Below are 14,930 nucleotides of genomic sequence, written 5' to 3'. Positions count from 1 at the left end.
TGCAAGGGACGCTAAACTCAAAATCAAATTGATATCTATCCAAATAAGTTTGTGGTGGACAACATCGAGTCCGTGGGTTTTTTCGAGGTTCTTCCGTTTCCTCCCACTTTCCCATTTCACCAAGTATTCCATCATCATTCACTTGCCTTAATCATCCTACAGGGCATAATTGTAGAACGTTAAATTGAAAGATCTTTACTTTTTTTAAGAAAAAAAATCTGCTTCTAAATAAATGATGAAAAAAAGCTTTCCTCCGGGCCGGATTTGAACCAGCGACCTATGGATTACTGCACTGCATATATCCTTCTACAGTCCACCGCTCTACCAACTGAGCTACCAGAGGAAGTACGAATATATCTTCTCACAGAATGCTGAATAGATTCCCCTCTACTTTACGTATTTACTGACGTAACAGCTGTCCGCGCTGACACCAAAGAAAGTAAGTGGAGCGTGAAGCGTTCTCTGTAGTAAGCGTGGCCTTGGTCGTAAAAGAAAGTTGTTTTGAAATCAAAATATCGCACCATATGTTTCAGTATCAATCAACGTGTTTGCAGAAATCGACATGGTTGCTGAAGAGATTCATTCATGCGATACGCAAAGGGCAATAGTAAATTAACTTTTCTTTAAATCCCCCCCCCCCTTCCAAAAAGAGTCATTATACTTAAAAATTGCTATATAGGCCTATAATATTATTTAATATTAGGCCTATAAGAATCATTCAGTGGTAGGTTGTGTTACAAAATAAAATTTAAGTATATTTTGCCGTTAAGCTTCGAAGTAACAGTAAAATAAACTGCTGAAAAACAGCGAAAATGTTAAATAGACCAACCCACATTACGCGTTTTTTTTTTTTTTGTATAATTATGCTTTATTTTTTCTAAATTATGTTTTATTAAGCTTATTGTTAATTTCAGTCGTTGTTTTATAATAATCGTGTATAATGTAAAATATTATCTTGATCCATTTATTAATATTTTATGCAACCAGCTTCTTTCATATTTAATGAAATTTCTACTTAATGCATTGTAAAGAGATATGCTTTACTCGAGTCAGTTTTTGGGTCACTTGTGTGCGCCTTAGAGGTGTATATAAAAATAAGGGACCAGAATAAACGACGAAAAACGCCATTAGTATCAATGGCATTTTTGGTCGTTTATTCTTGAGTTGAGTTGATTTTGAGTTTAACGTCCCTTTTCAGCAGCGAGGCTATATGAGACGTGGACCTATTGATTAACGTGGAATCCGAACCACATGAGCTCCCGCCGGGAATCGAACCCGGGCCTCCCACGTCAAAGGCGCGTATGCTAACCGCTTAGCCACGGAGGAGCTCTCGTTTATTCTTGTCCCGTACTTTATACAGAAAGGGAAAGTAAAAGATATCACCAAAAATACAAGAAGTGCTCAAGTTCAAGAGGTACACATAACAATATAGTGTAGTTCTTGTGTACTATTCATTGTTGGCGAAAAGTGTTCTTCATTTCAATTATTCTTTTCTCCACATCAGAGGACTACACCGAAAAATTTACAGAAATAAAATTTAGCTTTTCATTGTTGCATTGTTATGTTCTCAATGATTTTGCTTTGTAAACATTGGTTTTAAAAAATATTAATATAATATGTATGTTAAACTTGCAGTTAAACAGAATTTTTCAAGAATTGTGCTATATATTTTAAATTATGCTTTTTTTCCCCCTATAATTATGCTTTATTATGCTTTTAAAATTAGTTTCTTCTGGACCCTTAAATAAGCACAACCATGTTCAAGGTACCAACCATATGTCTAAATTGCTATTATGTTTTTTATGCTTTTGGGTTACTTTAATGATAAATAATAATAATAATAATAATAATAACATTTAAATAGACATTACCTAAAGACACAATGGTACGACATCCATTCGCAACAAGTCGATGTGGAGTGTAGAGTTAACACTCCAAACTTACATGGTCCCAACCAGGGGCGTATGCAGGGGTGTCCACCGGGTTCTGACCCCGATACCAAAACTTCCTAACTTAAGAGCCTGCCTTACTAAAAATAATGCAAAATTTACAATGTTTCTTTTGCTGGTTTATTCATAAGTGAAAGGAGATAATGATATGCAACTTACCAAAATCATAGATAATGTTGTTCTACAACAGAAAATATAAACCTGAAGAATTTTCAGTGTTGCCATCCATAGAAATTACAGTGTTGCCAAAATAACAATTTCCCTAAAATCTAAGTTAAGGCAGCGAATAGAGGAACGAATTCAACTGCATTTGATTACGTATCATGTTGCTTTGGTTTCCTGTGAACTACTTTTTAAATAATAGTTGTATTTAGTTTGCAATAAACGAAATAGTTTTAACATACAGTTATTAAAACTAAATAATAATGTTAACTAAAAAGTAGTACACAGCAAACCAAAACAACACAATAAGGAACAAAGTGCAGTTGAGATCGTTCCTCTAGTCGCTGCCAAAACTTAGATTTTAGGGAAATTGTTATTCTGGCAACACTGTAATTTCTATGGATGGCAACACTGAAAATTCTTCAGGTTCATATTTTCTGTTGTAGAACAACATTATCTATGATTGTGGTAAGTTGCATATCATTATCACCTTTCACTTATGAATAAACCAGCAAAAGAAAAATTGTAAATTTTGCATTATTTTTAGTAATGCAGGCTCTTAACATACAGTTGTATACTCTCTCAATAAAACTCTACTTGTTTAACAGGGAAATGATTGATGTAACATTTAAATTTGATCTTACACTTCATCTGTACTCTTTCTCTTATAAAAACAATCTAGTTCTATTATTTCTTCTGAAAATATTGTAATGAAAATCTAAAAACAGTGTTAAAAAATACATGTATATACATTATTAAAAAAGCATTAAAAGTTTTATTCTAATGTGAAAGGAAAAGAAGATTTTGAAATTTCAAATATCATTTTTGTATTGTTATTTTGTGGCAATTTAAAAATGTAAATATTAGATGATGGAAATCTAAATGTAACAAAAGAATTTTAGTCTCGGGCGATCACGTATCCTCTCGTGTCATTTAAAATCATTAGGCGAGAAAAACAAAGTGATTATAGTGCAGGCCCGTATCCAGGGGAGGTCTAGGGGGGCCGGGCCCCTCTAAATTTTTGCGAGCCTCTTCTAAAATTTTCACGGTAGGCTTGCAAATGAATTAGTGATGAACTATAATATGGTTGGATCGGGCCCCCCTAACTTCAGCCGGGCCCCCCTACATTTTTGGGCTGGATACCGGCCTGTTATAGTGGACCTCAAGGTCCAGAATGATGCAATTTTTCTAATATAAAAGGTACACGAGAGGATAGTGAGGGGGGTTCACATTAGAACTCAGAAGAAAAAATTTCCAATAATCGTAACTCCAAAAATGGGTGGACGACCGAGAACTGGACTCAAATCCTGTTTAATGTAAGTTGTATTTTTCATTCACAACATGCTATTATCTTAAGTAACCCAAGTTTTTAGTTTTGGTTTCCTGCGATAACATTAGATTGATTTTTGTAATTACCTGTACATAAAACATTGCATTTTGGCAAAAGGGAAAACAGAAACACTTGTCTTTTGTTTTGAATACCATCCAATAATTTATTAAGTTAATGACAGGCGGTAACACTCCTCCTCTCAATAAAATCTAAGCACTATATTACCGCATTATTTAAACAATATAGATGAAAGTATTTCGGGTGGAGAATAATACTTGTTCAATTGTACATAGACGTAATTGCGTTTAGTATCGGACCCCCTCCTAAAGTTTGGACACCTCCCAACAAACAAACAAACAAACAAAATCTGGAAATGCGCCTGTGGTCAGCAAAATTATAGAAAATGACTGATATTAGTATCAAATCCATAATTTTCGGCTCGCTGAGATGAAGAGTGACACTTCCAGTGCCGTTTAAATCCAAATTCAGGCTCGTGACTTGGAGGAGGAGGAGGGGGGCCAGTGGCGGATCCAAGGGGGGCTATAGGGGCTATAGCCCCTTGCCTTCAAGCTCAAGTATACACTGGATAAAATGGGCTTCAATCCTGCTTTACACTCGATAAAACGGAAAAATATGGTTTAGCCCCTCCCTTGATCATATCCTGTATCCGCCCCTGTATATATATATATGATCGAAAATGACCTATATTAGTGTCGAATCCATAGTTTTCGGGATCGCAGAGACGGATAGTGACACTTTCGATACCATATAAATTCAAATTCACTCATTTATGTTCACAATGAAACTATTCTGCTTGTGCGAAGGAGGTTTTTCTGCTAGTTAATAATATAAATTACAAAAGCATAAGACTGTATGTTACTGTGAAATAGTACTTGAATAGGCCTATATTACTGAACATTCTTGTTGTTGTTGCCATAGTTTGTCTGATTTTTTTTAAAAAATGAAATCTTTCAGTTTTATATCCCACACGGTTTAGAAGCAAACGGGAGAGCCCCGAGAAAACCCACACGGTGTTTGTCCACCACAAAGTCCACTTGGTGCGAGTTCGGATGGAACCAGGGACCCTACGCACCAGAGGTAAACGTTCTTCCACTGAGCCCCTTATCTCAGGGGTTCTCCCGTTTCCTCCCATTTTTTCATTCCACCATTTCATTCATTACTCATCATCACCGTCTCCTTTAGCCTAACCGGCATAACCGTGGGACGTAAAACTAAAAGATTTCATTTTCATTTCATTTACAAAATTGAGTTTAACTATAAGTACGAAATAATTCTAAAATTTTAAAATTTCGCGACACATCAATGCGCCGCGACAAACTGTTGGAAACCACTGCTCTAAGTAATCCTTAGATTCTGTGTACTATTCATTAACAACCACATAACAAGGTGTAAGTGTGGAGAAATCCACAGGAAATGGTTGATTAACGTGAAGGGCACATGGGGCAACTGCCCCTCCCAAAGACTGTTTTTGTTTAAAGCTCATTTGATTTTGCGATATACAGTACCGGTATATCTGTTCTCCCCCCTCAATTTATGCCATGTAGGTAGGTTAATAGGATTCTTTATAAATAACAAGGACGGCGATGTGTGATAGTTGTAGTCTTTGTATTTCAACTGTTCCCCTTCTGGCGCTGCTATCGATGTGTGTTTTCCCGTATCTACCTCGAAAAAGAAGGGGCAAGTTGCTGCAGCTGATATATTTCATTTGTTGGATGCGGAAGCGTTGCCAAAATGAATTATTTTACGGACTTCGCTGTCCTCTATCTTGTTAACCATTCTAAGTAGCCTACGATCTTCACTTGCCACGACCAAACGACTGAATGACAAATTGGCAACACAGCTGAGGTCATTCACTTTTTTTCCTTAAGCAAAGGGAGGGTTTCCTCCGTCAGAGGTTGGAGGGGGTGGGGCCGAAGTATGTTTTGCATATTTTCTGAAAGCACACATGAAATAGACAGGCTATAATACTTTTATCATTCAGCACCATAGCATATAAAGTTCCCGTGCCAAGTAATCGGAGTAAGTAGCGCAACACGAGGAAACAGTATTTTCATATATATTTAAACTACAATTCGAGTACTTTTTAAAAAGCTATGAAGAAGTCTGGCTATGAAGAAGCTATAGAATGAAGACCAATTTATTATCACTTTATTCTATTTTGATTTTGATTTCATATCTTTAACCAAAGTTCATCGCCCAAGAGGAGATCCGTCCCCTCCAAAGGACTTTTCTAAATTCATTAGTGTCTGAAAATAAGTTGTTTACTCTCGTAAGGGTGACTTCTTTCAGACAAGTTTGTCAAAAACTGTTTAGTTGATCTTCCTCATATTTTATAAATATATTTACCTAACAACAATCCAATACGACATGAATACTTTCTCATGAAATAAAGAATCACGAGTACTTTTCTCTTGGTGAATAAGTGTCTTCGGGTCCAAAGTAAAAAACACCTATTATACGGTAATCTTGATCATATTTTATAAATAAATATTTTCATAATAACTGTATCATGACTTGATTGAAGTTAGAGCAAAAATGTTTAGTACGAAAGCACGTAAGTTTTTATCTGATGTGTTTACTATAAATGCAAAATTTGAATTACAGTTAACCAAGGTGTATATATAAAATAACAAGTAGCCCCAGTTCGTGTTTAGCGTTCTGATTGGCTCCCTCTCCGTGACGCATTTTCGCCAATCCCAAGTGGTTCAGCCAAAACGTGGCTGAAATAGCATTCTTATTGGCCACGTACCAATGACGTACGTCACTACTACTACTACTACTTTTGCTTTGGATCTGTATAGTACAAGGGCAAACTTATTTTAATGAAAGGAGTTTAATGGAAATTTTAAAAAATAATCGTTAAATCACTTTCTGAATATTATTTTTAATATTGTTTTAACAAAAGAAGTGTTATAAAAAACTTTAAAAATAATAATAAAAACTTTCGTGGGGCAGGTGGCAGGGTTTGAAACCACGCCAGAAACGATTTTCCTTAGTAACATGTTGCGCTAGCTCACCCAATCACGAGGGCCAACAGGAGTGAGGGTTTGGTTTACTTTTTGCTATATATAGAATAGGCTACGTCATGACTCGTGATGTCGTATTTGTATCGGCCAATCAGATCAAAGGATATCTGAAGCTCCTGGGATCCGCGAAAATGCTTCCGTGACGTCTTGTGGAGAAACTTTTGCCCCTTTTGCCCATCCTGAAACAGCGTAATTGCGTATGCAGTGTTTCACTTGTTTTCTTGAACGATGCCAAGCGATATCCAAAGATGTTATAAAATGGAGGATCTGTCCATATGCATCTTCATGTTATTAGGTAACTGAATGACCGCCATATATGTTCGCTCAAAACATTGCGATCTTCATGTTTTGTAGACATGTAGTTTGTCTGTCGTTTATTTTTTTTTTATTTAAGCTGTTGCTCCAGATTTATATCATACAATGGTTACATGCTGCACGTATGGGTGTACAAATAGAGGTGAGAAGAAATTACCCACAATAACCTTTCATAGGCAAGAAAATCACCAATCATAGGGTACGCATGACTGTGACGTACCGTATGTCTTCGCGATTTTGTGATATGGACAAATCCTCTATTTTATAACATCCTTGGTGATACCTGAACGTGACATCACGGACCGCAAAGTATCCTGGGAAATATGAGAGCAGAAAGGCTGAATCGAGTTCCCTGTCTTTTTTATCTGATGTGCTTACTAATATGGAAAAATTGAATTACAGTTAGCAACTTTTAAAATTATATATATATATTTTTATTTGGAGAGCACTCACATCGGCGGAAGTTCCATCTGTTGGTGAACCTGTGGGGTGTAACAGATCTGATGGCAAAAGACCAGGTAGCATGACGCAGGTACCATGGAAGAGGGGAAGGATTCTTCTCTGGGATTACACCTGCTCTGACACTTTCGCGTCATCTAATCTCACTCTTTCTTCATCTCGAGAAGGAGCTATTGCAGCCCACAGAGAATGCGAGAAAAGAAGAAAATATAAAGATCTGATCGATAGATACATGTTCGTGCCCGTAGCCATTGAATCGAGCGGCATTTAGGGGCTCGAAGGGCTCAATTTCATCAATGAAGTAAACCAACTTATTGCACACGTTACTGGTGCCAAGCAGGCTACTACTTTTCTGATACAACGTATCAGCATAGCAGTCCAGCGAGGAAATGTGGCTTCCATTTTAGGTACATTACCTCCTGGAAAATTATTAAAAGAAGTTTTCCTTTTATAACTGACTGTTCAGAATTTACTGTTTATCTTTCTGTAAATATATATATATATATATATATATATATATATATATATATATATATATATATATATATATATATATATATATAGAGAGAGAGAGAGAGAGAGAGAGAGAGAGAGAGAGAGTTTTGTTTACATTGTTGCAAATATTAAACGAATAATAAATTGTTGTCTTAGCTACAAAAGTAAAGTTCTTTTTTTATATTTATTTTATTTAGAGAATTGTAAAAAAAATTGAGTTCAATTAACCAACAGCAAACGAAAAACACAAAAATGGTGTCAGAGGAAGGTCAATCACATAACGAGCCGAATTGCGAGTCCCTGGAAGATATCACACAAGATGTATTGAATCAGATGCCTGAAGGATTTAAGTACTCTGAAGAATTAAGGGAATTGATCGCAAAAGCTTACAATAAAGCAACTGAGGAAGGAAAAATCATAAAATAGTATTTGGTTTATAAACTAAGTCCGCTGCTGGAACTACCTGAGAAAAAAAACATAGTTGTGAGAGTAAATGGTGAGAAAGAAACCAGTGAGGAAGACACTAAATTTGTCCTGAGATTATGGAATGAAGCCACCACAAACAAGGAAATAGGAGATAAATTGGGGTTGGTAGTTTTATATGACGATTCCGATTCGGACGAAGACGAAGAAGCAGATGACAGTGACGAAAATACAGAAGACAGTGCAGCAGAGACAGAAGAAATGGGTGTAAAGCGCAAGGAGGAAGAAGAACAAGATCTTAATAACGCTAAACGATTGAAAACAGAATCAAAGAATGACATTACTGGTAGTAATTTACTCTTGTGTAATTGTACTGAGGATACAACAACTTCTGAAGAAGTAGACGCTGTTGCCATTGCTAATGGCAAAACTGAAACAGGCGATGCTGGGAGTGACTAGATGAAGAACTTCAGCTGAAAGATCCCCTGACACCAACAGCTTCATGGCAATTATTATCTGCCATTTCAGTAGACAAAAAAGAAAATACTAACATTATCGCAGCAAGAAATACTTTTACCTGTTAACATTCATTGTGTAAAGCTGCCAAAATGGAAACTGTTAGATCAAATTTATAGTAACAATAAACATATATTCAAACTTGTTTAATTTCCAACCTCTATTGTAATAACAAAATAATATTGAATATGGAATAAAGTTAGAGCTTTAAGAGGCCTCACCACGGCTAAATTAAAATACCACTAATTTTACTGTAATTATGTGTGTGATATCTTTAAATAGATAAAAGATAATCAAAATGTGGAACAAGAGCTTGCTAGACATGAGATACCGTTATCACGACTCATTTATCTACTTTCGATTTCCAGTCATTTACAAAATCGCCATTTATTTTTGCGTTTCTAACTACCTGCAAACGGAAAGCTACTAGGTGACTCGTGATAACGGTATCTCATGCAAAATAATATTATCTAGCGAGCTCTTCTTCCATATTTCGATTATCGTTTATCTATTTGAAGATATCACATAATTGCTGTAAAATTAGCGGTATTTTAATTTCGCAGTGATTAGAATCTCTTAACATTTCACGGTTATGTCTAATGGAAACGGATGATAAATAAAAGCGAATAATTATGAAAGAATTGGTAAAATCTCAATGTGGGAGGAGATGGGAGAATCCTGAGAAAACATACGGACATGGTCAACCCCAAACTTACATGATCTGAGATCGAACCAAGGACTTTTTGCACCAGAGGGAGCGCTCTACTACTATACCATCGTACTCACGTTATAATAATAATAATAATAATAATAATAATAATAATAATAATAATAATAATAATAATAATAATAATAATAATAATTTAACTATTTGCATTTTTCTACTTTTTTAAACGAAATGTCTGTGAAAAAACGTACAGTAGAACCACTCCCGTCCGGCCTCGGCTGGTCCGCCAATCCGTTTGATCTGATCGTGCTCGAGCCGAACTTGTTCCGACTCGTCGGTGAATCGCGAGGCCCATTGTCGTTTACTGCCGTCGCAGGATTGTTGTTTACTTGCTGTTGGAGCTTGTCCACTTTATTGCTCCGTTATCTCTTGCATCTTTTCTTTCGTTGTGTCTTTTGTACTATACTGTGCAGTTTTTAGTGTATACTATTGTTTGTTTAGTGCTGAAAATTCGTATTTTTCTGTATTTTCTGATTATCCGACCTTTTTTTACGTTCCCAAATGTGACGGATTAGAGGGGTTCTACTGTATTCCTACTTTTTCACTTTTGTTATCTTTCCCTCTCTTTAATTCTCTCTCTCCCTCCCAAAAGAGAAAGAAAAGATAGTGAAAAAATAAAACCCAAATTGTCCTTTCTTTCTTCTACTCCTTTGTGCGGCACTTCTATTTACCCTGTATACTTTTTATTTTTTTTAATGTCCACTTTCCATTTGCTTCTTTTTGTAAAGAAAGGCAAAAAACTTTTTTAAAGGAACAATATTGTACATTAAAAAAGGGAAAGAAGAAAGAAAAAGTATTAATCTTCTACTACAAGGTAACTGAAAAAAATTCTTGCCGATTTTGACGTCTCATTATTTATGCGCTCAGAGACAGAAAACGAAATGACGCACGTGCCTGTCAAGCGATAGGGAGTTACAGATATAGCACATTGACTTGACACCTAATCCTTCGTTCCAAGCGCTGCTATCGGCAGAAGGTATTCCACTCCCTTTCGTATCCGCTCTCTCGCTTAGCAAAGGGTGAACTCTCATTGGCTCAACCCGTAGGTGTGTCGAGGGTGTGAACTTTAGTTCACATTTTTGCCACGGCTCAAGTCATTTTGGCAGCACTATAGTATGACCATCGATTTCTTCAGTAACACAACAACGTTGCGTATACACAGTAGTCACCACAGCTCGTGCAATGTCGGAGAGAATTGGAGGTATCGAAGCAGCTTGTTCGCGTTTGTTTCTTGTATGACTTGAAAGTGAATCCGTCAGCTGCCGTATCAAGTGGCCGCCCATGCCAGCCATTTAAGGGGAACGTCGTGGACGAACGCACCGCAAGACCTTCGTTCCAGAAATTTCATTGGAGACATGTGAGCCTTTAGGATGAACTTCGCAGTGAACGACCACATGTGTTGAATGACGAGACCTTGAAAGGAGCAATCGAATAGGACAGTGATCTATTGTGTGATGAACTTACAGAAAGGATCCATGTTTCTGCTGAAACAGTCACACTCTACCTGTATGGGATAGTGTGAAGTATCTGTGAAATAACAGTGATGTGACTGTGAGATGACTGTGTAAACGCTTAACTTAATTCGCCAAATTCAATTATTTTATTAAATTACAGTCATCAACGACAGAACTATGAACATTTAAAATCCAACGGAAAAAAACTTTTTTAAAAATTAAGATTGTACATTGCCAGATAGCTTGAATAATCATGTATTTGTTCATTCTCGCTTTTGAAATTGTTAATAAACGCGACTAAAACGGCGTAACAAACATCTTGGCACCATACCATACCGAAGAGAAAAGTGTATATGTATCATCAGGCCAACTGGCCAGCGTACCAAGCGACCATCACCTCAGCACTTTCTGATACTTTAGAGTTAACATCACAACATGACCTAGACACTGCCGTGCAACATCTCACTCAGACCTTACATACGGCAGCTGATCACCACATTCCAACCGCATATATTTCCCCGCACAAACCGAAACTTCCTCCACGATACCTTTCTCTCATAACTGCAGCTCGACGTGCCTACAGAGAATACACTCACAGCCGTAATTTAGAAGCACTTCGCCTTCATAGACAAAATCTTCGAATCACTCATAAATACATAATCGCATACAAACGCCTTCACTTTACCAGAACTTGTAATAAACTCAACGAAACATCCCATCCTACCAAATATTGGCGACAGTTCAATCAACTCGTTTGGCAAATTCTAAAGGACACCATACCCACTAGTTGTAAACCAGCAAGCACTCTCTTCTGATCAGGACAAGGCTAATACCTTTGCCGCACACTTCCAAAATATCTTTACTCCCTTACCTGGCTGGCATACTCCACAACGTTTACTTACAGAAATCGATCGGTTATCTTATCCTAACTTAACACATTTGCAACCACATCATAGTCACGCTCTGGAACTAAATAACGCACTCACAGTACCCATCCAACCGCCAGACATCCAGTCTACTCTCCTTAAGAAACGAAATACAGCACCAGGCTTTGATGGGCTTACCTATACTCTCATTAAAAACGCTCCTCCTGTTGTCTTCACCATCCTAAGCTTTATTTATACATTTATACTCCGTACTGGTATTTCTCCATCACTTGGAAGTACTCAAAAGTATTACTCTTTCCCAAACCTAATAAACCACCCTCTGACGTTACCTCTTATCGACCTATACAACTGACGTTCACGTTCAGCAAAATATTTGAACGTATCTTAGTGCGTCGTCTCCACGATCACCTACAGGCTCACGCTCTTCTACCATTGCATCAAGCTGGATTTCGCCCCAATTTCAGCATTCTGGACCCCCTGCTACGTCTCAGCACCTCTATATACAATCAATTCAACCAGGGTCATCCATCATGTCTGGTTACATTCGATCTTGAAAAGGCATTCGATAAAGTTTGGCACCAGGGTCTTATATACAAGTTATACTCTTTCCAACTACCTCTCTCATACATACGAACTATACACTCCTTTCTCACAGCCCGACTTGCTTACATATCGATCAATAATGCTCTGTCATTTCCAATATTCCTTAATTCTGGCGTTCCTCAGGGATCTTCTCTTTCTCCCCTGTTGTATTTGTTATATGTCTCTGACTTACCAACCACTCCTGGTATACAACTTTTCCAATTCGCTGACGATACTGCATTTCTCGCTGTCGGACGGACAATTGCTGGTATCCAACAACGCCTGCAACAGGCAATTGATACTTTTGTTGACTGGTGCAACGTTTGGCGTTTGGCAATCAATGCTACTAAAACGCAAGCTATCGTCTTCTTACCATCTGGTCGTCGATCTCGAGTACACCGAAATCCTCATTTATTACGACTTCATGTTGATAACTCACCATTCACCATCCATAACACTCTTAAGTATCTAGGCATTGTGTTCGATTCCAAGCTTACTTGGACACAGCACCTTGTCACTGTCATCGAAAAAGCCAAAAACAGACTTCACTTACTGAAACGACTAGTTGGTACCACGTGGGGTCTACATTCAAATCTCCTCCTAAACACTTACAAAGTTTTCATGCGTCCGGTCTTAACCTATGGTCACACAGCTTGGTTGCCAGCTCCTCCGAAGTACTATCGAAAATTAGCAATACTCGAACGCCATGCATTTCGTTTAGCCTTTCGTATCCAGCTCCCCTACCCAACCCGTCTCCTCTACGACCGTATCCATTTTCCACCGCTCTTATCCCATCTTGAGGCTCTCCGCTTAAAATACATTACGAAACGCATTGAAAATGCTCATCCAGTATTCCTGAACATTCTCCGCTATGATAGAGACTTTGATACCCCTGCTGTTTATTATCCGACACCTTTACAACATCTCGTGACCCAGTATCATTTGAACCTCGGCCGCGAGAACGTCGATCCGGAAGTTTTCGACATTTATCATCCTGGCACAGTTTCACCGCTCATCTATCCATCTCAAGCACAGTAAATCAACCACTAACAGGGCTGCCTTTGTCTTCATTAGTTCCTGAGTCGCCCCAGGAACAGAAGCTAACAGCATTCGTTTTACTAACAATACCCATGTGTTGTGGCGTCATAGCACTTCACCCTCATGACATTTACCACTCCTCCTGTCTTGCTTACCGTCTTTTTTTTGTGATTGCACCACCGTATGTTTTTATAGCTCCTGATGAACCTGAATCACCGCAACTGTGTTTTGGTATTTTCTCTTCATTTCAGGCACCGAAGTTAAGGAACGACTACGACTTATGTCAGCCAGACGATCTTCCTTAGCATCCATGGCACATGAAAATTGCCCTCACTTAATTGATGCCCATCCCTCTGAGTAAATTGAATAAAATGTTTAATAAAGATGACTAAACAACACCTAGACCCTCTCATATTAAAATTGATGCTCCTATACCATCCGACCTCTTCCCGAAGAAAGGGCGCAACCCTTTAAGAGGGTAAACGTAAAAAAATCTTGGCATTTGAAGGCGGCGCTCCAAGTTCCTTTTAAATGCTGCTAGCAAATAAGAGCCCAGCGCTATTGCCACGTTTATTTTGCACACATCAACGTCTATCCCCTGCCACTTGATCGCGCTGTAGTTTGCCTGCTTACACATAGCCACACCCCTTTACCACTTGGCAGCCTCACGCCAGACCTTGCGTTTTATTCGTTTAGCTGAAATGCCAAGATGTTTGTCACAGTCTTGCTTTCCTTCTTGCCTTTCCGCGCTCCTTTCCGCCTAGCTTGACATATTCCTGTTTGCTGAACATCAGACTCATCCTGAACAAGTATTCATTGGAAACAAGTAAATTACGGGTACCTGCAAGATCATTTACTTTCTTACGTATACTGAACACTTGAATTTGGAGGTAAAACAACAGAGCGAGCCACTAAAAATTGAGGTTTATATAATTTCGCTATATGATTAGAAATATCATCAAAAGATACGTCTGACGGCAATTCAAACCTTCGAGAAATACCAAATTTAACAAAACTAAAAGAATTCTTATTGTGATCAACCATTACAAGATGATTTTTCAAGAAATCTTGGTCAATTATTCTATTATACGGAAAATATTTATACACTCGAAAATGATGTGTAAAATACTCTCTTCCTAACTTAGATTTCACTAAAGCTATTTGATCACTTTCTTGAGAATTTCCACTGATGCCACGAATAAAAGTCGTTCCTTTGAATATTCTATGCTTATTACTTAAAATATTGCCAGAAATTATGCTGATAGTGCTGCCTGAATCCAATAGAAATACATGCGTCTTGTTATCAATATATACTTTGACATGATGTAAATTGGCTTCATATTGAATAGGGACATAATATCGCTTACTATTTCTAATATTATTACAAACATTACTGTCTGCTTTATTCCTATTATTCGACTTAAAATTCTGATTTACATGTACAGCTCACAGATGACGAGAAGAACCCCAGCAGAAGTAGTGTGACGTAGGTATGGGCTCGCCCACTTTTCGGACGGGGGTTTCAAATGATACCACGGAATGGCAC

At 37.7% G+C, this 14,930-nt stretch overlaps 1 non-coding gene across 1 annotated transcript; it reads right to left on the bottom strand.

Annotated features, from left to right (window-relative positions):
* Positions 1–249: 249 nt before the first annotated feature.
* TRNAY-GUA (transfer RNA tyrosine (anticodon GUA)) lies at positions 250–343 on the bottom strand. Its single transcript has 2 exons — positions 307–343; positions 250–285 (listed from the first exon to the last, which is right to left on the bottom strand). It is a non-coding gene; the product is annotated as a tRNA-Tyr (tRNA).
* Positions 344–14,930: the final 14,587 nt, after the last annotated feature.

Source organism: Thermobia domestica, chromosome 13 (genome assembly GCF_964235325.1).
Source record: "Thermobia domestica chromosome 13, izTheDome1.hap1.1, whole genome shotgun sequence".
Classification (NCBI taxonomy): Eukaryota; Metazoa; Arthropoda; class Insecta; order Zygentoma; family Lepismatidae; genus Thermobia; species Thermobia domestica.
Note: the sequence above shows the minus strand (reverse complement) of the source record. Positions and strands in the feature narration are given on the sequence as shown.